At 47.3% G+C, this 8332-nt stretch overlaps 1 protein-coding gene across 5 annotated transcripts in view; it reads right to left on the reverse strand.

Moving 5' to 3' along the window:
- Positions 1 to 5574, reverse strand: part of hdac11 (histone deacetylase 11) — a 140811-nt gene extending 135237 nt beyond the window's left edge. Inside the window, exon 1 of one of the 5 annotated variants that reach the window (XM_078413949.1) lies at positions 5504 to 5574. The gene's annotated coding sequence lies outside the window, so the exon portion shown is untranslated. Of the gene's footprint in view, positions 1 to 3777; positions 3926 to 3951; positions 4256 to 5499 lie in introns of those variants that run through there. The other 4 variants (XM_078413950.1, XM_078413947.1, XM_078413952.1 and 1 more) reach the window with 4 other exon arrangements.
- Between the last annotated feature and the right edge of the window lie 2758 nt (positions 5575 to 8332).

Genomic DNA, 8332 nt, shown 5'->3' on the forward strand with positions numbered 1-8332 from the left:
GGAGAAAACCCACGCGTCATAGGCTCCAGCACAGACAGCATCCATAGTCAGGATCGAACCAGGGTCTCTGGAGCTGAAAGGCAGCAACTCGACTGCTGCAACACCGTGCCGCCCTAGATATGCAGAGAATAGACTGATATAGATTATGTGCAGGCAGATAAAAGTCAGTCTTGGCATCATGTTTGGCATAGACATTGTGGGCCGAAGGGCCTGTTTCTGTGCTGCACTGTTCTGCGTTCTATGTATTGTACTGGGAGGTGTGGAATACTACTTAAAAACAAACTTTACAAGGAAGCTATTCATTCTGATGTACCTGTGCCAGGTATTTTGGAGGAGCTCTGTGGTTAGTTATTCCTTTGTTCTTACCGACACTTCTGCAATATTTCCCTTTGTAAGTTTAATTTATCAATTTCCTTTTATCATCCCGAGGTATTATTAGCCTCAGACGTTCATTCTTGTATGTTCCAAATTCAGCGCTGCCATTGCATAGACTGTTTATTCTTCTTAAACATGTTGTTCATCTTTTCAGCAGTAATGCTGTTACTCTTCTCCCTCTGTGTTCAGCACTTTTATTTCTCACCTAAGCCTATCTCCATTTTCCATTGCTCCTCCCTCATTTATTTAAAAGTTATTTCCATCATCTTATGTAAGTGTAGCCCAGCCCAGCCACACAATCACTGCTGGCCCAATACATGCACCCATTTAAATATTGTATCATATTATGCATAGCAACATTATGGGGCATCTGGAGAGATCCTCACTTCTCTGTGACAGACAGCAGGGATTTAGGAGAGGACGATCTTGTGAAACTCAGCTAGCTGGACTGGTTAATGACCTAGCCCAAGATTTGGATGCAAAGGGTCAAGTCGACCTTTGCATTATGGATTTTAGTAAAGCTTTTGATGTGGGGCCCCACCAACGCCTGTTAGCAAAACTTGACCATCTTGGCATCCGAGGTCCTATCAAGAAATGGATCGAAAACTTTCTAACCAAACGACACCAGAAGGTATTAGTCGATGGTCAACCTTCATCCAGATGTCCAATGTCTTCAGGAGTACCCTATGGTGCTGTCCTGGGCCCCCTGCTCTTTCTACCCTACTTAAATGACCTTTCACAACATGTGTAACATCTGAGGTCAGATTATTCGCAGATGATCTGATTCGCTACAGACCCTGAATGACTGCGATACCCTTCAACAAGACATCAATTCACTCCGCAAGTGGGAATCTTCTTGGCAGATGAAATTCAACTAATCCAAGTGCTATGTCATGAGAATGACCCACAAGAAGAATCTTCATCATTATCAGTACTTCATGGGAAACTCTGCACTCCAGGAGGTAAAACATCACCCCTATTTGGGTATCGAACTGTCAGACAACCTCAGCTGGGCAAATCATATTAACCAAACTATCTCAAGCTCAAACAAAATCCTTGGTGTCCTGCGACAAAACTTCTGGAACTGTACAAAATCCACAAAGGACATTGCTTACAAAACGCTAGTACGTCCAAGACTGGAATACTGTAGTGCCATCTGGGATCCCTACCAAGCGACCCACATTAACAACCTTGAGAAAGTCCAGAGAAGAGCTGCCAGGTTTGTAACCAGTGACTATAGAAGCAGACGTCCCAACATTTAATAATTTTTAAAATTCATAATTTTGATGTCGAAAATTCAGAATTTTACATCAAAATTCATAATATGGCAACTTTTCAGAAAAAAAAGTATGCACGCCAAATGCTACATTCACGTGTGAAAAACGACCATTATTTCCAACAGTCTGTAGTTCTTGGACTACATGTACAATGTCAGGCCTATCATGAGCATATTCTGCTATTTATAGAAAGGTTATTGAACAGAGATACTTTTTGCAACACAAAGAAAAAATTGTTTTGTTTTGTTTTTTCTATTTTCCTTTTCCCTTACACATCCCAATTCTCTTGGTATTGAATAAAAGAACAATGGTCATAAAATGTATGACTAAGTTATGAAGAAAGAGTTGATATATGCGACTCGACTAAGCATACGAAGTACTTGGTGAAATAAATTTGCACATTAATTGATAATCTGCCCTAAAAGGTGGTAATTGGCTTTTCTGCTGTGTTTTATATTTTAACCCCGTCTTAATTAATTGATATAGTTATATAATCTTGCACTTAAATTTAATATTTACTCATTACAGTTCCACCATTGATTTTCTGGCACTCTTGGTTCCAGAGCTTTGCTGGTTTATCCAGCCGACCAAGGAAGTCGACTATGGGGATAGATGTGCTGGCTCCAGCTGGGCTGGAGTTCCAGAGCCCCAGCCACAGGTTGCAAATTCAACCCACCGATCGGCTGTGGAAGTCCCGATGAGGTTGAGATTGGCTGCCTTGCCCAGCCTAGGTGCCACATCTTCGGAGAGACTTCCAGGGCGCGGGGAAATTTCTCGCGGAACCCCTAGCAACCACTAGCGGCCGAATGGACAAATTGCAATTACCGACTGTTTTGCGGAAAAATGCGAGGCAAAATCGGAATGGCGGAAATGAAATAATAAAGCGGAAACTTTCCGCCAAATTCGGAAGGGTTGGGAGGGGTGTAGAAGGACCAGTAGTGTCACAGAAACGCTTCATGAAGTCAAATGGGTCGCCCTCCAAAGACGCTCCAATATCCAGGCTTGCTGCAGTCTACAAAGAAACCCACTCATTTACCGCCATCCAACATTGCCCATCTTTCATACAATTGGAACAACAGACCAGGAACTCGACTAAACCAAGCCTTGAATTATAAAACCATCCAGACACACAAAGACTGTTTCCGCTACTCACTGTACCACAGAACCATCCCTGTTTGGAATCCTTTACCACCGCATATAAAATCTGCTGCTGATAGTAAATCTTTTAAACTGTTGCTTGCAAACACTAAATGTTAAATCTGCAACTGCATGCATGAGGGATTGCACGTTTATAGCCCAACAACGGCGGTTGGTGCAGTATCAACAAGACAAGACAAGATACATAAATCTCCTGAACATTTAATAGGGATCTGAGGGACGTATGGAACAAGCTGCCAGAGGAAGCTGTTGAGGCAGGGACTATCACAACTTTTACGAAACAGTTAGACAGGGTCATGGTTTGGACGGGTTTGGAGGGACATGGACCAATCGCTGGAAGGTGGGACTAGTGTAGCTGGGACATGTTGGCCGCTGTGGGCAAGTTGGGCTGAAGGGCCTGTTTCAATAGACAATAGGTGCAGGAGTAGGCCATTCGGCCCCTCAAGCCAGCACCACCATTCAATGTGATCATTCTCAATCAGTACCCCATTCCTGCCTTCTCCCCATATCCCTTCCCATAATCTGCCTTCCTGTTCTTACCACCAAAGTGGATAACCTCACACTTATCCACATTAAACTGCATCTGCCATGCATCCGCCCACTCAAGTCACCCTGCAACCTCATAGCATCTTCCGCACAGTTCACACTCTAGTACTCCATGACTGTATGTTTAGGGTACAACAAATATTTGTTTTGGGGGTATTCCACTTCTTGAAAACTATGGCCAACATACAAAGGTGATTGTAATCACAGAAGGCAAGTGCTTCTGGTCGAGCCAGGCCCTTCTCAATATGCCACAGATGGCGTTATATTTAAAAAACTACAAACCCCAAAATGAATTGCCACATGTGCAGGGGTTCAGGGTTTAAAGAGCAGGCGCTTCACAGGCTTGTAGTGCAGCCAGAGCCGGGGACGCTGGCTGGCTGGCTGGCTGGCTGGCTGGCTGCAGTGTAGGATTGGCAGGTACCTGTCAAGACAGCACGCTTACACCCCACAACAACCCTCCACGGCGAGACACTCCGCTGGCAGACCAGGCCAGGCCTGCCTTGCCCTGCCCAGCCCTGCTGCACACACCAGCGGAGAGGGATGGAGCCAGGAGGGAAGGAGGGTCCGAGTCCTGCAACGCGTCCTCCGCCTTCACCTTTGAAAGGTCATTGCTGTGCAGTGGTGCCGGAGCCGGGCGCTGCTGCTGCTGCTGCTGCTGCTGCTGCTGCTGCTGCTGCTGTGTGTGTGTGTGTGTGTGTGTGGGAGCTGCGGCCGCAGCGCTCTCTCCCTCTCCCTCTCGCTCTCACTCTCTCTGCTTCTCTCTCCCTCTCCCTCTCTCATCACGCACCGCAAACGCCGATTGTGCGCAGAGCCGCACGTCAGCGCAGTGACAGGGGCAGGTCTCCCCAGTCCACACACACACACACACACACACAGCACAGTGACAGCAACAACAGCGCACTGCTTCTCCAGTCCACACACACCCACCCCAGCACAGTGACAGGTTGCACGTCCTCCAGTCCACACACACACACACACACACACCCCAGCACAGTGACAGGGGCAGGTTACACGTCCTCCAGTCCACACACACCCCAGCACAGACAGCAGCATATTGCTTCTCCCGCCCCCCAGTCCACACACACACACCCCAGCACAGGCACAGCGACAGGTTACACGTCCCCCAGACCACACACACACACCCACCCCAGCACAATGACAGGTTACACGTCCCCCAGTCCACACACACACCCACCCCAGCACAGTGACAGGTTGCACGTCCCCCAGACCACACACACACACCCACCCCAGCACAGTGACAGGTTGCACGTCCCCCAGTCCACACACACACCCACCCCAGCACAGTGACAGGTTACACGTCCCCCAGACCACACACACACCCCAGCACAGTGACAGGTTACACGTCCCCCAGTCCACACACACACACACCCCAGCACAGGCACAGGTCACACGTCCCTCAGTCCACACACACACACCCCAGCACAGGCACAGCGACAACAACAGTAACAGGCACAGGTTACACGTCCCCCAGTCCACACACACACACACCCCAGCATAGTGACAGCAACAACAGCGCACTGCTTCTCCCGTCCCCCAGTCCACACCACACACCCTAGCACAGTGACAGCGACAGGTTGCACTGCACGCCCCCCCAGTCCACACACACACAGCACAGTGACATTGCACTTTGTGCTGCTTCTGCCTGTCCCGGGCAGTCCCTCAGTCTGCCGGGGGCATTGCACTTTGTGCTGCTTCTGCCCCATCCCCAGCCCCCCTCAGTCCACACACCCAGCATAGGTGACATTGCAGTTTGCATTGTTTCTGCCTGTCCCGGGCAGTCCCTCAGTCCACACACCCAGCACAGGCAGCAGGGGAGTTTGTGCTGCTTCTGTCCCTATCCCAGTCCCGGGCTCCTCAGTTTGCTCTGCTTCTGTCCCAGCCCCAACCCCAGCCCCCCTCAGTCCACACACCCCAGCACAGGCTCATTGCAGTTTGCTCTGCTTCTGTCCCAGACCCTCTCAGTCCACACACCCAGCACAGGGGAGCAGCAGAGTTTGCGTTGCTCTTGCCTGTCCCAGGCACTCCCGGAGTCCACACACCTGGACCCCACACACAGGGGAGTTTGCAGCCCCAGCCCCAGCCCCCCTCAGTCCACACACTCGGCGCAGGCGGACGCACCAACCTGCCTGAACGTAAGCATGCACGGGTGGGAGCAACCCTCTTCAGTGCCATCGGAAAGTCAGCAGAGTCTCCCTCACTACTGCACGTGGTCGAACTCAGCACTTCCTGCAAGAAAAGAAAAGTAACCCATTTACAGAGTGCCAGCGGATTTGACCTGGAGTCAAGAGTTTTATTGTCATGTGTCCCAGATAGGACAATGAGGCTCCTACCTGCAGCAGCACAACAGAATATGTAAACACAGTACACTGTAAACAACATAATAAACGAGGAAAAATGTCCAGTGGATGTATATATATACACACACTCACAAATACATACATGTTACAACACTATTAATGGTACAGAAATTACAGGTTCACCCGTCTCTTTACAAAACTGGTTTAACCGGCAACAATTTCATTGCTCACAAATATTGACAGCCATCTATATACTAAACCTCTCGTTTGTTTATTTGTGATCGAACTGCAGCCAAAACGGTACACAATAGCGCGACCATTTTAGGCCCACCTTACTCACCGTCATCGCTTTAATGGTAAAGCAAGTAGTTTTATTGAAATCGGTGTTGTATTTTTAAAGTAATTCACATTTTAAAGTTTAAATCTATCTCCGAGGGAGGGAGGGAGGGGGGATGAGGGTGGATAAGGGGGGTTGAGGGGGATGGAGAGGGGGAAGGGGAAGTGAGGGGGGGGGGGGGGGTAGGTAGGAGAGGTTTCTGCACCAATGCAGGAGAGGTTTGGGCCCAACTTGGTCTAGTTTATACGAAACCTGCCAAAACCTCCAACATGAAAATCGGATTTGGTCACATCTCCTCAAGCCTGTTCTGCCATTCAACAAGATCATGGTTGACCTTCAGTTCACACACCATTTTCACCTATTCTCTAGATTCTACCACTAGCCAGAAATCTATGTATTTCTGTTTTAATGCAATCACTGACCTCCCGGATAAACATTTCCAAAGATTCTCCACCCCTTGAAGGAATGTTCTCCCATCTCAGTCTTAAACAAAGGACCTCTTATTTTGAAACTGTGACCAATAGCTTTTGGACTTCTTAGCTGAGAAATCACCATTCCTTCATCTATCTCGCCAATGGGGCCTGAAGAGCCCTCTAATAATTGTGAAGATAGACACAGAAAGCTGGAGTAACACAGTGGGACAGGCAGCATCTCTGGAGAAAATGAATAGGTGACATCTCGGGTCGAGACCCTTCCTCAGACTGAAAGTCAGGGGAAAGGGAAATGAGAGATATAGACAGTAATATAGAGAGATATCAATAGACAATAGACAATAGGTGCAGGAGGAGGCCATTCGGCCCCTAGAGCCAGCACCGCCATTCAATGTGATCATGGCTGATCATTCTCAATCAGTACCCCGTTCCTGCCTTCTCCCCATACCCCCTGACTCCGCTATCCTTAAGAGCTCTATCCAGCTCTCTCTTGAATGCATTCAGAGAATTGGCCTCCACTGCCTTCTGAGGCAGAGAATTCCACATATTTACAACTCTCTGACTGAAAAGGTTTTTCCTCATCTCAGTTCTAAATGGCCTATCCCTTATTCTTAAACTGTGGCTCCTGGTTCTGGACTCCCCCAACATTGGGAACATGTTTCCTGCCTCTAACGTGTCCAACCCCTTAATAATCTTATACGTTTCGATAAGATCCCCTCTCATCCTTCTAAATTCCAGTGTATACAAGCCTAGTCGCTCCAGTCTTTCAACATATGACAGTCACGCCATTCCGGGAATTAACCTAGTAAACCTACGCTGCACGCCCTCAATGGCAAAAATATCCTTCCTCAAATTTGGAGACCAAAACTGCACACAGTACTCCAGGTACGGTCTCACTAGGGCCCTGTACAACTGCAAAAGGACTTCTTTGCTCCTATACTCAACTCCTCTTGTTATGAAGGCCAACATTCCATTGGCTTTCTTCACTGCCTGCTGTACCTGCATGCTTATCGAACAAATCAATGAAAGATATGGAAGAAAGTAATGTTGATAAAGGAAACAGGCCATTGTTAGCCGTGGGCTAGGTGAAAATGAGTTACAGACATTGAACTCAACAAGATGACTTTGAAGACTTGGGTAGGGGAGGGACGGAGAGAGAGGGGATGCATCTGTAAGAATTGTGTATGGTTCTCTTCCCATTCTTAACTGTAGAGATCAGAGGCAATTCATTCTCTCTACATACAATAGAAAGTTTTCAATTAAATTACATGCGGGAGGTCAGTTAAAAATGCCAATGTAATTATGGATAGTGTACAAGTGGTCTATACAAGGGATTGAGTGTTGATAAACGTTTAGAAAACAAGGAGTAGAAATACATTAAAATGTCTGGTGGGATATAGCTGAGCTCAGTGTTTTGGTCCAAATGATTCACAACTGATCAACAATTGGGCTGATGGGACCAAATGTAACATTTCCAGGTTTGCTGACAAACCAACTCAGTGAGAGAACGAGCAATGATGAGGGTACAAATAAGCTTCAAGGGGGTTTGGATGAGCTCAATTAGTGGGTAAAAATATGGTAAATGAAATACGGTGAGGGTAGATGTCAGAACGCTCTCTTCACTAGAAAAGAATCAAGAGAGTTAAATTGTCATATGCACTGGGATTGGAACAATGACATTCGCACTTAAATGAAAACAATTGCTGAGAGTTTTTCTTGTAAATGGTAAGAGATAAGAAAATGTTGATGCTGACAAGAATCTTGGTTATCCTTGCACTCAAATTACTGAAAGATAGCATGCAGATGATACTAAGATAGGTGGTGTAGTTGATAGTGAGGTAGATTTTCAAAGTCTACAGAGAGACTTGGGCCTTTTGGAAGGGTGGGCTG

The sequence above is a fragment of the Rhinoraja longicauda genome, chromosome 17 (genome assembly GCF_053455715.1).
Source record: "Rhinoraja longicauda isolate Sanriku21f chromosome 17, sRhiLon1.1, whole genome shotgun sequence".
In the NCBI taxonomy this organism is placed as follows: domain Eukaryota; kingdom Metazoa; phylum Chordata; class Chondrichthyes; order Rajiformes; family Arhynchobatidae; genus Rhinoraja; species Rhinoraja longicauda.